The sequence below is a fragment of the Anomalospiza imberbis genome, chromosome 6, assembly GCF_031753505.1.
Source record: "Anomalospiza imberbis isolate Cuckoo-Finch-1a 21T00152 chromosome 6, ASM3175350v1, whole genome shotgun sequence".
Classification (NCBI taxonomy): domain Eukaryota; kingdom Metazoa; phylum Chordata; class Aves; order Passeriformes; family Viduidae; genus Anomalospiza; species Anomalospiza imberbis.
Window position 1 is genome coordinate 53,525,673 of NC_089686.1, and position 17,695 is coordinate 53,543,367.

The window sequence follows — 17,695 nt, forward strand, 5'->3', positions numbered from 1 at the left end:
CTCGTGTTCCCTCTTGGAACAAGAGCTGTGTCACGTACAGATCCATCTCCTCAGCCTGCACTGGCATCTCAGGTGGAATGCAGATTTCATGGGAGTTACACAGCCCTGTGCAGAGGTGCAATAAATCTTTAAACATCATTAAGCTTGAATGCATGTGCACACACATACGAGTTCATACAGTGTAGCAGGTTATCAATCACTATCTCTCTTTTTTCTTTCCCTTCTTCTTTTTTTTTCTTTTTTTTTTTTTTTTAGCTTTCCCTCAGGAATTGCTTCTGAAGGTATTTTGATTAGTTATGTAATTGGCCACTTGTACAGTTAAAAGCAAACTTTCAGGTCACATACTGTATGTTTACTCTTTGGCTTTAGGAGAGCTTCATTCAGAAGAAATTGCTATTGTTTCTTTGCCTTCCCATGGGAAAGCTTTAGTTTTGGAAACCATTCAACAAATGTAAGGTATGCAAAGAATACTGTAAAGACAGTTCTTGAGTTTGCAAACTTTTTTTTTTTCAGCCAGTAGTTACCAATTGCTTTCTCCTGTATAAAGGTAGAGGTTTTTCCTATGCTGCCATGGACTGAGCTTTGATTTCTTGATGACCCATGGAGCTGATAAATTTTCAGTGTTCTTTCTTTCCTACCTCCCTGCCCCAGATTGCAGGAGCTTCTAAAAGGATAGAATGGCTCACTTTAGCTGATTCTGAGTCATTGCCTCAACCATTATTGATAAAGTGACTACCAGTGATAGAATTATCTGAACTGATAGATTTTTATGCTCAAATCTGCTCATATCTGCTTTACTTCTGGTGAAATGAATACATATTTCAACTGCAGATGACTCCCTAAGACTGAGAATTCATTGGAGACCTGAAGATGCTCATTAAGGACTTAACATTGTTTTTTCAACAGGAAAATGTTCTTTAGATATCTGGCCCACAGGTATTAGTATTAGTATTAGGCATTAGGTATTAGTTATATGGTAATAATCACTTTGATTATAGATTTAATACCCCGCTGTACTGAGTCAGAAATGCATTGAAAGTATCCCCATCCTAAAATGAGTCTTTCAGAGTGACTGAAGGATTAATCTAGTTTGCGAAATCTGACATTTCAGTTCAAGTGGATATATAAACTCTGGTTTGTTTTGGTTCTAGGGTGAATTTCTCAATTATTTAATCTCATGTTATTATAGTGATAAGGTACTTCCTAATAAAAATTCTGAATGTAATTTGTGAAGATAATTTTTGAACACTTAAACCATGGAGAGATGCAATTCTCACCTGAACATGGTAGCTATTTTTTAAGGCATTGCTTATGTTAGGTTTGTGGAGAGGACCTGATTTTTAACTGACAAAAAGTGTAATTCCCTGTAAAATGCAACAAATTATTACATAGTTTTATAAAATTAATGAATTGGTGCTATCAGCTTATCTTTTTGGTAAATATCAGTGTTCTAAAATCCAGCTGTTCTGTCTTCTAAATGGCACAGTGGAAAAGCAACAGAAACTTCCAATTGCTGCATTGATTGGTAGAATGAAAATTTCTCAGAATGGTGTTGTTACTCTATTATAAACCATAGCATGAAAATAAGTTTGGCGTTTGCATCTCCTGTTGTAAAACATAAAAAATCCATCAACTATTACACCTGTTGACATAATTGCAATGTGACTAAAAAAACCCCTTAAAAGCAACAGGTAACACTTTCTAAGCTTGATGGTTTGGCTGTGAGAGACTGTCATGAGGAAGCACTTGGGCACCAGGGTTACATAAACTCTTTTCTATTTAAAGTCTTGATGCTTGGCATAACTGTCATGCATGGGGTGACCTTTCCTTCTGTTGCTGTATCCCAGCAGCTGAACTTTGACAGCCTGCAAGGGACACCTCTGCTTGCTTGGTGATTCACCTTTTCTTCTTCTTCTTCTATGCACTAAGAAAAAAAAAAAACAAACCTCTCTGAGAAGAGCTGCCCAAACTCTCAGAAAGCAAATTTGTTTCTGGGTGATCACAATTCAAATCATTATTGGCATTGTTGGAGCTGACTGGAATACAGCATCCAGCTTGTTCCATGATTCATCTTCTCTTTGGCTTTTTGTCACTGAACACAGGTTTTTATGGACTCTTTTGCTGTGGGTAATTTTATTCTGTGTCTAAAACTAATAGCACTTTGGAGTTCAAAGGGAAAAAATTCAGCATTATTGAAAGCACTGTTCTCGACTTGGGCTGATCTGACCTGGGTTAGCTCAGAAGGAAATCTAACAGGACTTCTCCTGGGAATGCAAAGCCATTGCATGTCACTGTCATGAAAGCTTCTGCTTGTGCTGAATCGAAGACTTTATAGCACTATGGCTTGGAAAGAGCAGGATAGGGTTAGCTGGGGGCAGGTGAGGTCTGCGTCAGCCGACTTAGGGTGTCTCTATTTAATAAGGCACACATAGCCCCAGAGCAGGTTTGGGGGTGGGGATGTGTTACAGGGCTGCCAGGGAAGCTGGGTGGCTTCCTCCTCCAACACCTCCGCTGATGCCTGGAGTTTGCGTTGTTCCTGGCCTGAGTTGTGCAGCCACACTGAAGCACCTCGGGCCATCCTTATCGCTGGGACAGAGGGAACTGCAAGCCCCGAGGAAAGCAAAGCACAAGGATAATGAAGGTGTGGGTGTTTGTATTTATAAAGCAGGGGCTCCATATCAAATGACCCGGGGGGAAAGCTAACCATTCCCAGGCAAAGGTGTGGTGGGAACTCAGATAAAGGTTTGTACATGGCCTGCAGGGAGAATAGCTTAGTGTGAAATCGAGTTTATTTAAACTCTGCAGAGTCTTGCAGCCCATGGTGCTGTGGCAGACACTCATCTCCACAAGCCAGGACTGCTTCCGGGTAGACCCCAGTGGAACTGTCAAGAAAGGGATGCTCCATGCAGCAGAGACTATGAGAATTATGTGGGCATGTATATGTCACTTTTTCAAAAGAATGCTGGTTATATTAATTTCCTATATTTCCTGCCAGTCTGTGTGTGTTTCAATGAGACCAAAGGATTTGTGTTTCCTGGCCTTTAAAACACATGCTTGGGGATTTGCTTACAATATATTGATCTTCACTGTCAGAGCCTGTGCCCCGAAAAAGAGAGGAATAAAAAATGAAGCCTTGCGATAAATTTTTGTGAGGGTCTATTTTAAGCATTGATTGAGGACATCCAGTTATTCTGAAGATATCCTTACTCTGAAGAAAAGAGACCAGACTGCCTCCTCTCACCCGCTGTTCTACTTTTATAGAATGCTTTGCTTTAATCACGACTTACATAAATAAACAATTTATCTGTGAAACACTCCAGATACTGAGAACCACATTGTAATGCAGTAGTTTAGGAGGTGGAGCAATAGCAATTGTTTCTCCTGCTTCCTATTAAACTAATTGTTACCAGTCCTTACAGGATCATATTATCCATAGGTGGGGCTGGGACAGAAGTGTCTGAAAGGGCTTCTTTGGCTATTGCATTTCCATTTTGTCAAGTATAAGAAACTGCTCATGCAGATCTGACCAGAGTCCTTTAAATGGGTATCTTATCTCCAGGCCCCGAGATACTGACCGGAATGAAGTGCAGTAGGGTTTTATGAATCGAGCCACATAATGGATTTGGTTGTTTGAGTCTGAGAAATTCTGTGAAGCTGCTGAACTGGAATTGCAATAATCCAGAACATGCACTGAGTTTCCTGGTGTCATTAACACTGAGGTTCATTGTATTTCACTGCACACAGATTGGGTCAACAATTTTTATCTCTAGCATAGTAGAAGAGACGCAGTGATCCATTGGCCTAACAAAAAAATCATTTATAGATTAAATCAAATGCCAACGGTTAGTGTGTAGGAAATGTTTTGGGGCAAATGGGAGGTCATAGTTCAATGCACTGGAATCAAGCAGGCAGGTGGAAACAAGCCTGATTTTCAGCAGAGTAGGTGACCACCAAGTCAGTGGTATTTGAGGTTGAGGTGCATTTGATTCTTCCTTTTAAGTCTATTTCATTGTAAATGCAAAGTTATCAAGGGAACTGTGTGCATTTTAAAGACAGAATATGTGTCTATTGACAATGATGCTGTTTAAGGAGTCGCAAATTCTAACTTTCATCCCATAACGTAAATATTTGAAGTAGATCAGTATCAACATGACAAAGTGGAATTGCTTGCCTTCTCACTGTCCATCATTCTCCTCTCCAGGGTCCTGTGGGGCAGCAACTCCTACGCTGTTGTCCTAAGCAGAAGGTTAAAAGTACAACCAGTGAAGGTTTGGTTGGGGTTTGCTGCAAGGCAGAGGTAGGATACCCACCACAGTTGCTGCTGAGCAGGGTTGCAACAGGAAAACACAGGAAGTGAAGGTATTTGGCTGGGTCATGGGTCCACTAAATTTAGGATCTGATGGGCTAGAGGAGAGAATGAAAAGACCTGAGTGTTTTCATAACAGAATTGATGAATGCACTGAGCAGCTCCAATGTTTAGTAGCTTTGCCAGTCAAACCCTCAATTTTCTTTGTTTTTTTTTTTTTTTTTACAATGGACTGAAAATAATATCTTTTGTGGAATGTGACACTTGAAGCACAAACATTTTAGTCATTGTTTTACCAGGAGGAAAAAAAAAAAGTAAAAATTTCTTTGAATGGAACTGATTTTATTTATTTATTGAGTCACTAGCCATACCAAAATACCAACATTTCATGAAACTGCATGACTTCATATAACTTCATTATATCAGTGTGCTGTAAAAATTGAACCGTTTGTTTAAGACACTTTCCCTAATACCGCCTAGGAAATACTTGATGAGTTAATTGAAACTTACAGGTGTTGATGAAGATTCAGGCTTTGGTTTTAATCTATTCAAGTTCTTCAGCAGGAATTTAAAGTGTTGAAATTCAAATGTCTCAATTCCTAGGTTTACAATTGTATTTACAAGTGGTGTGCAGAGGTGGAGCAGAGGTGCCCCCAGTGAAGTACACTGAGTCTGGTAGTGGAGGAGAAAAAGAGCATGAAGTACACTGAGTCTGGTAGTGGAGGAGAAAAAGTGTTATAGTGAAACACTATTTCAGAATGTGAGTGCAGAAACAAGAAATAGTAGAAATTTCATTTCTCAAAGTTTTCTTCTTATTTCTTTGAAAATACACAGAACTGTTTGTGTTGAGGAATTCCCTAGGTTAAACAACACTGTATGAAGAGATATCTCCTTTTATCAATCTTAGATTTGTCACCTGCAAGATTAATTTGCTAGTTCTTGTATTGGTAGCTATATGTAGTAATTGTTTGCTGCTCATCTTTTGCATGCTCATTATGATCTTGGAAATCTTAACCACATGTTCCTCATAAATCCCTGGTTTCCAGGCTGAGCACTCTCAGACTATCTTGTTATTTATTGTGTGGAAGGTGGTCTATTCCCTTGACCATGATTATTACTTTTCTTTTTCCATTTTACATTTTATAAGATGGGGAAAGCAAAATTGTGGTATTTGACCTGTGGGGACATGATGGGCTGTTTAACAGGGAATGTTGTTCCTTTCTTGTCTGATTCCTGACAGTATCTGCTGTCTATTTGTTTTCTGACTGTACTGGTGGAATTCTAGTGCCTGTGTTAGGGCTGATGTGCTGGGATGAATTCACTACCATGTGTTATTTAGTAGGCTCTTCCTCCTCTTTACCCTAAATAACCTTGTGCATCTTTGTTTCCTAATCCAGTTTCCTCTGCTAATAACTCGCACTCCTGCACTTGGCCAGGCTGCTTAGAAAAAGCACAAGTGCCATTGCAAACTTGCTGTTTCCTGTGCTGAGGGTGTTTGCCTGCAGCTAAAACAAATTCCTAAACCCGTGGGACTGATCTGTCATGCATCAAACATTGAACTGCTTTCTCAGCTTTCCCTTCCTCTGTTCCCTCCCTAGCTCTGTTCATTCCCTAGAGCAGGGAGCTTGCCTCCTCCTTTAGACCTGTAGCCACAAAATAATCAAGTAAAATGTAAATTAAATGGATAATTAGGATGGGCTAGTGTAATCCTGGTATGTGGTACTAAATGAATGAATCTTTTGTAAATAAAAATGATGACAGGAACCCTGTATCTGTCCCCTCTACTTGCCACCATTAGCTTTTACACTTGCCAGTGTCATTCAGAATGTTGTGAGTAGAATAAATTATTATCACCTCAGTCATCTTTGCTCAGGTTGGTACCAAAAGCCACTTTCACAGTTAATGTGGGTGATTGCCAATGGGAACTGGCATAAACCTAAAAACTTGCTTTACATAATTCAGTGAATACCTATGCCAGCTACCGAGAACTCGACAGCAGCTTGGAGATTAAAGGATGTATTGTCCATGCAAATTTCATGGTGGAAAATAATTTCTTAGTGATAAAATATCTGGCAATTGCTCTTGCAAACTATGCCAAATGTGTTTATTTGTTGCTCTTAAAGAAATGTGTCTTGCAAGCATCTTCCCTGCTCTTTATACATGAACACACAAATGTGCCTTGCAGAAACAATTCTGAGATATAATTGCATTATATTAGTAACTCCATTAGATTTGCATCTCTTTGAGGGCAGACTTACTCTAAAATGAAGAACTGCATGAGATTCACTTTTATTCCTTCAGACAGCAAGAACTTTTTGAGACCACAAGGAGGGGAGAGAGTGTTACCTTAGCACACAGTTGCTCACCTGCTCTCTCCTGATCCCCATCTCCCTCGTCCTCTCCTCTCCTGCAAGACCAGATTGTTCTCTGAAATGTAGTTGTGTGATTTTGCTGCAGGCAGTTGGTTGAGTTACAAGTAAAATGCTGCTTTCTCTCATACCTGTATTTCAGTTCACAAAACAGATTACGATAAACAATGGAGGTTATTAATGAGAGCCAGGAAGGATGGTGAGGGGAAATCACACATAAAAAATTGGCTGCTTTTTCCCCCCACACCTTATCTCTGTTACATCTTGTGATGGCACAAAGATATGCAAAAGACATAGCACTAGGTAAATTATGAGAATATTTTCTTAATATTGAGTGGATAGTAGTTATTTTGTTATTAAATATACTTATCACAATGAATCCTTTCCACATAAAAGGTTATAATTTGACCATCTTACTCCTAGAGATCTCCATGAACTTGCGTGTTTTTCAAATTATTTTTAGTCTTTTGGAAAGGGAATTGTTGGAATGATTTCTAGGTTAAAAAAAACCAACCTTAAAATATTTCTGACACTAGCCCAGAGTATTCTTTAACGGTCTTTAACTTTTCTCTAAAAAACATCCAATGCATATTGGTGAATTTAACTTTCTTATAATGTTAACTTAAGCCCACAATTTTTTCCTTTGCTCCACTTTTCTGTCTGCAGCGCAGTCAGAATGAAGAATTTGATGTAGGTAACAATTTGAATTTGCCATTAAAATAGAATCTGGCACCTTGCAATGATCTCATCCAGTGTTAAGAAATTGATCTCATGGATCCCAGCATTAAAAAAATCCCAAATTAGCTTAAAAATGACAACTGTTTTATACTAGTTTCCTACTTAGGATAAAAGATGTTTTCAAGCATTAGTGAATTCTCACAAAGGTTCCGTAGGAGGGAAGTTGTGTCAGTTATTGGAGCTGACATAGGAAACCTCTGGCACAAACTGGGAACACTCCCTAACCCCCAGTCTTGTGCAGCAGCCATGAATGGTCCTTCACCCAGGTGAAGGACCTTTTCTAAGATGAAGAATTTGAGATGATGAAAAAAAATGCCTAAATGATAAGTAGACAAGCTAATAATAATAATAATAATAATGTGCTGCAAAGTCAAGTTGATAGCAATTGTTGTGTGTTCAGACTGAGCAATGCAAGTATACTTTATGAAGAAAACATTACTGGAAAGGTGTAAGGATGATGGGGAGCATTTGACCAGCAGTATCTTGAGCAAGCTCAAGGATTAAATTGCAATGGACCAGCTAGAAGCTCTGATTAATAAACAGAAATATTTGTACTGGTATCTCAACTTCTTGGCACTACCCATGAAAATGTCTTTGCCGGCGTGAAAATTGGATGGCACCAGGCTGCTCAGACTAATTATGAGCATTTGGATCTGAAGAAAGTGACAGAGTTTTCATTGACAAATAAGATATGTGTTCTTAATTAGAGAGGATAATAATTTTCCACTTATGGGGCTTTTTGAATTTTGAATCATTCTATGAAAGGAGAAAAATGGATTAATCAAATATTGTAGCCTAAACCAAACTAAATCTAGCATTCATCCAAAAATTCTTACTGACCTAGAAGTTCTGATTGTCAAAAGAATTGCTGTTTGATTTTAGGATGTATTGTGTTAATGAAACCTCCAGAAACTATAACCTGAGATGTTTGCTTTTGTCCTCATTTCCCTCTCACTAGTACACCCCTGTGACTAAAAATGATGTGATTTATAATTTCCCTGCTACCTGCCTGGCTGCTGCAGGGGTGCAGTTCATGAATTTAAACTTGCACATGGCCTCTCCTTTCCTGCAGCTCGTAGTCCTATTTATTATAGCTTTTGTTTTGGGGATTTTTGGAAACAGAATGAAAACCTTGACAATGTGTCTGCTTGCAAAGGCCTGTCAGAGGCAGGAGGGGCATTCAGCAAAATCAGCTGCAGCTTTATAAACCCAACACAGGCCAGTAGCAAACTGGGGAAGGTCCCTTCTGCCCAGGATCCAGGTGGAAGAGCTTTGTCATACGCGGTGGGCTGCATGGAGTGGTCAGTCCAGGCTGCTTTTGTCCATGCAGAGCTTGTGCACATGGAAAGGGCCTCTTGCTTCCCTTTAATGACCTATGGAAATGAAACCTAGATGTAATAGTTTCCAGTCATAAAGGAGCCTTATATTCAAATCAGTTTTTCTAATCTGTGTTGCAGTAATTGAGGTTTATTCATGATGTTCTTCAGGCACCCAGAGGAATCGGGCAGCCAATATTTTACTGCAGTTATAGATCTGCTTTTTGTGCTCTTTATTTTTGATGAATTTTTTCATGAATATATTGAATAAATATCCTGAATCAATCATTTCCCCCTTGAGTTTCTCAATTCTTGGTCTCAAAATGATAATTCCAAATATTCCAAATATTGTATTGATGTTTGTGAGTAGAATGAACAAACATCTGAACAATATGCCTCCTACTTCAAAGAGTTCATGATTTAGAAGACCAAAAGTCAGTGACAGTTGAGAAGGGCAGAGCAGAAAGGATTTGCTCCAATTTTGAACAGTGAAAATTTGTCTTGCAAGGTCATAAAGCAGGGATAGCATGCCAGTTGCATTCCTTGACAATAAATTAGAAACAACTCATGAGACCGAGAGTTTATTTTAAAGGAAGTAGAGATGCTTTTTTTGTTCCTCAGTGTACATTTGGAGGTATTCATATAGTTAATACAAATTTAGGATTTTGAAAGGTTTTTTCTGAAGGGATTTTCATGTATGTGCCCATTTTTCACTCAGATTGAGTTTCTTGTAAAGTTTTTATGCCTTTATACAGTGCTGTGTGGTTGTATGTACTTGACTTCATTACAGAAGTTATAGTAACTCAAGCAGACAGTAGATCTTTATGAAAAAATGCAGGAAGTTAAAACTAATATCTGGCCCTAATATTTGGTGGTGAAAATGAAAATGCTGTCAGAATTCAAGAAAATACCTATGAAAATCTTTAATAGAAATGCTATTAACTGAGTGCTACCTAAATTAAGCCTGTGAACCCACACAAAGACAAGATCTGGAGCACAGACTAGACACTGGGATTGCTGGATAGATTTTCAGGCTCAAGGTCAATCACTGCTTTGGATTTCAGAGGCTTGGGGAGAAGAGCAGTGCAGTTTTGCTGTTTAACATCTCTTGTGCCTGCATTGGATCCATCTGGAAGTTCTGCATAGCCACAATGGGGCTTTAGGATAAGTGACGTGTCCTCATCACCTAAGGAAAACAAGTAAGGAAAAGCCTTTCCCATTCACTGATGTGTTTATTTTGTTATGTGTACAAATCCCATTTAGATTTCTTGTTACTGGGGATATGGTAAAAAGTTTGCGAGTGTGGAATTGTATTCCTTGGATAAAGTTCACACCTCAAATAGACCTTAAAGAAGGCATAAAGCCTGCTCTGGGTTCTCAGTTGGGAGTTAATTGGAACTTAAATGGAGCATAGACCATAGATTGGCAGACAGTAATGAATTTCATGTATAGCAGTAGCTAATATGGAAATATCAATTCTTTACTTTGCACACAAAATACAATTTGGTATACTAATGGTAGGGATGACTATGGCATGTTTACCTGAAAATTGTGGAGATGTATGGCATGAATAGCTGCTTGAAATATGGCATTTTCATTTTCACCACCAGACATTAGTTTTAACCTTTTGCATCCCATGGGGCTTTCTCCAAATAACACCCTAAACGTTCTTCAGTGATTTATATTTTTTTGAAAAGGTGAAGACCACAGATTCTATTTAGCTGATAATTTCTTTAGGTGACTATACACCAGCATGTGAAGCACAATAACACAAGCCAATAATTAAAGGAAAAGGTTACACCCTTTTAGGGGTTTCTTTTTCTTCTTGTTGTTTTTTGAACTGCAAACTCTTTCTGAAGCAAATGTCAGCATTGTGAAGAATGATAATGGATGTCCTCTTCCCTTTAAAATCCTTCCTACAGAGGGGAAAGCACGAGTGTTTTACAATGGCCTCTTCCTTCCCTGCCTCTCTGGTGAGAGATGAAATTCATCCCTGTTTGGGAGCACTCAGGGACCTGCCAAGGCTTTATTCCTGTGCATCAAGGTGAAATCACTCAGGCACCTTTTCCCCTCAGCATGAAGTATGAGCTGTGAGCGTGGCCAGCCACACGGCCCCAGACCTGAGCTACAGAGAAACAGGAGACCACAGGGGCAAAGTGCTCTGAGGCTGCTTTTGAGTTTCACTCTTTCCAGTGGATTAAGTGAGTAGTTACCATGAGGTTATTGCAAAACCCTGTGAAATATTTTTGGTAGCTGGGTCTCTGGCACCAGGAGAGAATTCAGCTAATTTTTTCAAAATTCTGGCTCATGTTACAGTGGAACTGAGGATAAAATATCTATTTGTCCTTGATTCTATTTTGCAAACCCCTGAACTGTGTAGCTTGCCCACGCATTGTGGTCCAAAGCATTGTGTGTTTTGGATTGTCTAAATTTTTATTTTGGCTTTTTAAAAGGTACACTATTTAGATGATTTAGGATGCTTAGTGGCATGCATACTAATTGTAGAAAAATCCATCAGATATTACCCAGTAGACTAGACAGGCTCCTTCATGGCTGTTATGGTCCATCAGGTAAATACATACTTTGGAACATGTACTAATGTCAAAAACCATGAGTTATTTACCCAGGAGATGCTGTTCCAGCATACTGGGCAAATGTGTATTTAGGGTGGGGTTTTTTCAACAGCTGATTTTTAAGCCTTTTTTTTCAAACTGAGAAGGCTATATCAATTTTGAAGCAGCTGCCATGACCATTTTTTGGAAAAGTACACACATTTTCAAAGCTAAGACATGCCAAGCTATGTGCTGTTATTTATGTGCATTTATACAGTGCTGTAATGTTGTGTATAATGGGCTCTGGAACCATTTTCCTAATAAGCCAATATATCCCTGTGGTTCTTATGTAATACTGGCTTTGTCTGGCTGGTAATGGAACAGATGGATTGTTGTTGCTCACACCCAAGCACTCGGGGTAGTCAGACCAGTGCCAGGTCTCCATGTTAACTCCTCAGTGTTGCCCAAGTCCTTCTAGGAGATCAGAAACAGTATAAATGCATTGCATACCTAACGTAAAATGTGTGTTTTGTCCACATTAACCACTTCATCCCTGCAGCCAAGGTAGCTGTTTACTCTTCAGGTTGTTTTTATAGCTGAGTAATCTGGGGTATGGAGAGAAGCAGTAACTTGTCCAAGTTTGACCAGCTGGTCCTGATGTGAGGATACAGAATGTTGTTTTCTAATAGTAAAACTTTCTGGGCTTTCTGTATATTTTGTCTCACCTCCTCTTGTTTTTCTAAATAATGCAAGCAGATTAAGAGACAACTTTTTGTTCTTGTTATTGATCAGAAAACACTTTCTGAAAACATCAGGAATACAGGTGTATGGACCACAGCATCATCTGAAACATGAAGTGTATAGCCCAATGCATTTGAACATGCCCTCAGAATTTGAATGTCTTCTATCCAAACATTTTTGGTCTCCCTTTCAAGACCAGATTTGTGGGGATGCAAGCACTTGAATTTAAGTGTATAAGTTGAATTTGTGTGCGCTATAATCTTTTTCCTCTTTGATTTTGCCGTCATCCCCTACTCTGACTTTTCAAGGAAATGCATCCTAACTTGGCATGGTATTTGCAAAGTTCCAGCATGCAGCTACAATTGAGAGGAGAAGCTGCAGCCCCAGGCAGGGCAGTGCAGGGAGGGGAAGAACATCCATGGCAATCTTTTCTGCAGGAGTGCCACAGCACTAAATCCAGAAGGCCATTAAAATGGTCTGAAAATGCCTCTGTTACACGGTTATCTTTATAACTTAGTCCTATCTGTAGCTGGCAGGACTTTGGCTTTCATTCACGTGCCAGCAATGTACTACAACAATTAAAATGCTACACTCATAAAACCCTGACTGCTGCGTGTGTGCGCGGCAGATGAGATTGTGATCACAGCCCCAGCTGCAAAAGGGGAAAAAAAAATCTGTGATATTTGGAGTAAAAACTAAGGCTGATGGTGGTGTTATGCTCCACATTCAAAGTGTCATTGCTGGCTGGTGATTTACATTTTGCATGTTCACTGAGCGGCCTTTCTCCTGCGTGTTACTTTGGACGACAATGCATTTTTTCATATGGGAGGAAGCAACAAAATAATAGAGAGAAATTAACCAATCAAAATCATGGTAAATAAAAGTCTCTCTCTCTCTTTCTTTCTTTTTAAGGCTCAAGAGGCAGCTGGCACTCTCATGCTTTGTTATACTGAGGAAAGAGAACAGCAAAACTGCATGCAGTATAGAGTCAGTGTCATTGAAACTAATGGCATGAATGATCTCACGCCATTGTAGTGAGACGGAGATTTACTGTGCTTAGTAGAGAACCCATATTATGGAGAAAAGCATCGATCTACTTCCACATTTTATTCACATGAACGACAAACAAGTTATTCACTACTATGCAGTCACATTCAATCCCTCAGTGTCTGAGTCACAATGCCTCCCAAGCCCCTCACACTTTACAGCTGTGCAGAGCACCTAGCCAATAACTACTTGTCTCCGCTTTGAAACCAACAGAAAAGGTTTATTAGCCCCTCTTACTTGACCAGTTTACAGTTTAGACTTGTGTGTGCTGGATAATTTTAGCCACAGTGTTTGATTCCTACAATAACATGTCCATTAATTGCAATGTCCTCTCTCTCCCCCTCTTTTTCATGATAGGCATTAGGCAGGTGGAGAGAGAAGCTGTGGTTACATTACCAGTTTCACTTTTTTTGATCATATTTTGACATTTCCATGGCCTAGATGTTCTACTTTCAAGGGCTCAGTGCCTGTTTCCTATACAAACAGTGCAAATAATGATAGGCTAAAATAAATGAAGATAGGCAGGGAGAGAGATTCAGTGCAGTATGGATGCTTTGTCCTTGGTTTTTCTGTATTTATTGACTAATGCCACCTGATAGAGACTTTTCCCTTAGTTTTTAACTCTAACTTTGGTACTGTAACGGCGATATCATAGTGGTAACTGTGGCAAAAGAAGGAAAATGCTGGCAAATTATTTCTGTTTCAGTGGGGAGAGACTAAATGATGGTGAAGAACAGTCCGAAAGCACACAGTACATTGCTTTAATTCCCAGTTTCTTAACGTTACAGCACCTGTACAAGCCCTCCTTAGCCATGAGAGGATGCTCTTGGTACATTAACTTTGGATGATTCAGAGTCCCTGCCACCATCATCCACATCATTTTCAATGTAGCCTTTGGGGCACATTGAAGATCTGACAGGGAAACCTGTGTGCACTGTGCTAACACTCCTGACTATTCTAATGGCCTTCTGGGAAATGTGAGATTGATTTTCTCATTTCCTTCCAATAGGAAAACTCACTTCTGAGCCCTTCTTCAGCATCATTGTAGCTCCACATGTGTGGGACTCTGCACAGTCACCCTTTCTTCGTAAGCTTTGTTGCACACTCCTTAATTGCACACATTTTCTATGGTCTCTAAGACTGCAGAAAACTGTTCCCAAACTTAAGTCACATCAGATCTATAGCTACCTGTTATCATACAGTTTGTATCATTGATTCTTCACTCTTTTTCTTAATTTGTACTTCTTAGGGAGTAAAAACACATCAGTTTTTGAATTGTTAATGTTTCATAACATTAAATTATTTGTCCCAGAGGATCTGGTGGTCAAGTCAGGAAAGGAATTTGTCTTCTAAATGCCTGCTCTCATTCTTAAAGGACACTCCCTTGAGCTTCTGCATCCCCTTGATATGAACTCTGAATATAGTGTGGAATAAATGGAAAAAGTGTCTTAATATCCTCGTTGCTCTAAGGAAAAACTAAATTCTGTGTTTCTGATTTTTTCTTTTTAATGCACATTTCTGGTTGCCTCTTACAACCTCCTTCTCAAAATGGCATCAAACAACTGCAAGATTTTGACTTTAAGAATAAGAAACTTTTTTGTTTTAAGGTTGTCTTCCTGCTGGGATCTTAGGACAGTAATTTCAACATTAGCAAGATAGACTGTTGAATTTCTTGCTCTTAAAAATATGTGAACTTGGTTGATTTGAATTACAAGCAACACAATTTCAGGTCTTAGAAACCCTTGCAATACATTGTGGCTGCAAATGGAGGGAGTGGGAAAGAATTTCCAGTCCCAGCTGATTGCACAATGACCTTATCAAATAATTTAGTAAAAGAAAATAACCCAAAAATAATTCCTGAGAACTGAGCTCTAGACACACTAAGTGCTTTAGGCTTGCCCTTCCTGGGGGAAAGGAGGCTTTGTCATTTTAGATCTGCAGGGAGGCAGAAGTGTTGAAGCAGAACAGGCTCAAGAACCTAATTTTTGAAAGGATGCCCTCACACCTTCTCCCTGTGACTGAGGCAGGAGGAGTTGATTGGTGCATGGACACTGTCCCTTTGCAGACACACTTTTTATGTGCTTGAATATCATCTATCATTTGTGCCCACCTTGTAGATTTAGCTGGGAAACACGTGACTTGTTTTCCCTTTTCCTGAGGCGGGACACATCGGATGAAATCCCAGCTGGTTTCCAAACAAAGCCAAGCCATGCGTGGGCTCCTGGGAGGTGACACACGGGGCATGTGTGGCAAGGAAATATTTGCCTTCAATTCCACAGCAGCTTTTGGAGTTCTGGTTTCCCTGCCATTTTTATCTTTCCCTTGATTGACACAGTTAATCTGTATTATTGTCTATTACTAATTCCCATCCAAATGTAACATGGAAGTTGCAATCAGTTAACAGTTTGGTCTCAATTATACAATTACTTTTCCTTCAGTTGTTCAGATGTTTTCTGTGATTCTTTTTTTTTCCCATCTCCACACCTTGGAAATGAAGAAAAATAGGATTGGAAGAAACCTCAAAAGATCTTCTAATCTATCTCTCTGCCCCAAGGTGGGATCAATTATATCTCCATCGTTCCTGGCAGATGATTGTCTCTTGCTTTTAAAGTCTTCCAGTGATGGTTGTTCCACCATTTTTCCAAAACATTAGCTCTTTAAGTTAAAATGAAAAGTCCTTGCATGTCTGGTTTAATTTTAAATCAGCACTGCAAAGGACTGGTTGAAAATGTGCTGTGGAATATGACTTAAATAGGATATAAATTGACTGTAATCTTTGGGTATATAACTGAAATTGATCTTTGCAGGGGGCTTTATATAGGACATAAATTCATTTCTAGTGAACTCTGCTATCATGAATCTTTCACAGCTTTTGCAATTCTTTTAAACATGATAGTTCTGGCCATTTGATTACAGAAATTAATTATAGATTGATGTCAAATGCATGACAAAACACAAATATACATTCAGAAAATTTAAATACAAATTCTTTTACTCACTCAGCACAAACAGATTCCTATTTGATAAATGCTTGTTTATAGGAACTGCCAATTTTATAATTCTAGTCTTAATGAGAAAACTAGCATACCTGTATGTCAAGGTTTGGAATATTCTTAGCTTCTGTGTACTTTATATGTTTTCCGTTTATATGGAATGTGCTATTAGAAGTGTGCCGTTGCTGCTGGACTGAAAATATATCCAGTGATGTGAGAAAAGCAACTGTTATAACATTTTAAGACCTGGCAATCTTCTGCAGCCACCATATGATATTTCTGGTGTTGAGGGTCTTTTGATTTTCTGAAAATGCTGGAAGGTTTTTGATAGAAATGTATCAAAATTGTAGCAGATCAGAAATCAGTCAGCTGTTAAATAGGAACTTCCTGGGGGGCATTGATACTGAGGAATTGAAGAAAATCCACATTTTGTGAAAATCTCAGACTTGGTAAGGAAGCTAACTAGAATTTGTGGCTTTATTTACAGCTTAATGTTATCCAAGATCCCTCTCGCATGAGGTGCTCAAATGTCCAAGATTTGTACATGTTCTTAAGATTTTACAAAGATTTTTATTGTCTCAGTTGCAAAAAAAACTGGATAACGGCTTCATCTTGTAAATGTGCGTATTTGATGAGAGGTTTTCTTTTGCTGGTAGTTAGAGTTAGTTCCAAATTTTCCATACCATTTCTCTTACCTTTCTCTTAATTTACAGGGTGTTTTCTGTGCTAAAACTTAAGCTCCCTTTTTTTTTTTTTTTTTTTTTTTTTTTTTGGAAAGCGTTTTACTCATTTTGTGCTTGGAAATGAGGGTCAGGGCTGCATTCTGTCCTCTACCTTGCTAATACCGGAGCTACCCAAGACAGAGAGAGGATAGAAATTCTCTGGAAAATTGGGATATGCATAGACTGGGTCAGGCAGTGGCTATGAAGCTGCTCTTGGATAACACCTCAGGTTTACTCCAGTGCCTGCTCATCGTCAGCTTGGGAGAGTTCAGGAGGTCACCTGAAATCCATCTCCTGTCTGCTGTTGTTCTCCCTCTCAGAGCCCTGAGTGTGTTAATGGTTTCTCAGCAGCAGACGAAAGGAGCAGGAGAGATAAGAGGGGCACAGGGGTATTATTCAGCATGGCACTACACGTGTGACTTGTTTTCTCAGGCTATCACTTAGCACTCACGCTGTGACACTGTGCAGGAGGGGGCTTTGCATGGGCAGTAACCAAGCAGCACCAGCTTGGGGAGCAGTGGGTACTTCAGTGCCTCTTGCATTTTTTGGGTTCATGAGCCGGAACAGGCTCCTTTGGCTGCAGGGTGAGAATAAACCCTGAAAGTGTGGCTCCCCACTCACTCTTCTCCAGTCCTGTGTTTAATACCACTTCCAGCTAACCTTCAGAAAAATGCTTGCAGAGGAACAGGAAGAAGAGATTTTGCTAAGATACAAAATGCATTTGATGTGCTAAAAGAGTGAAAAACTCTACAAGCAGAGAGTGTTGACATATCTTATCTCAGTTGTCAGAAGTGGCTTGTGAAATCCAGTGAGATGAAATCCATGCTCTACATATGGACAGTACAGGCATTTCTTGAACTTATTCTAACTTCATGAGGCAGCCTTCATACTCACAGAAGGTGCCTGCCTTG

General features: G+C 39.3%; 1 long non-coding RNA gene across 1 annotated transcript; it reads left to right on the forward strand.

Moving 5' to 3' along the window:
* The first annotated feature begins 12,753 nt into the window (after nucleotides 1–12,753).
* On the forward strand, nucleotides 12,754–16,717 carry LOC137476679 (uncharacterized). Its single transcript, XR_011000525.1, has 2 exons — nucleotides 12,754–13,287; nucleotides 13,858–16,717. It is a non-coding gene; the product is annotated as an uncharacterized lncRNA (long non-coding RNA).
* Nucleotides 16,718–17,695: the final 978 nt, after the last annotated feature.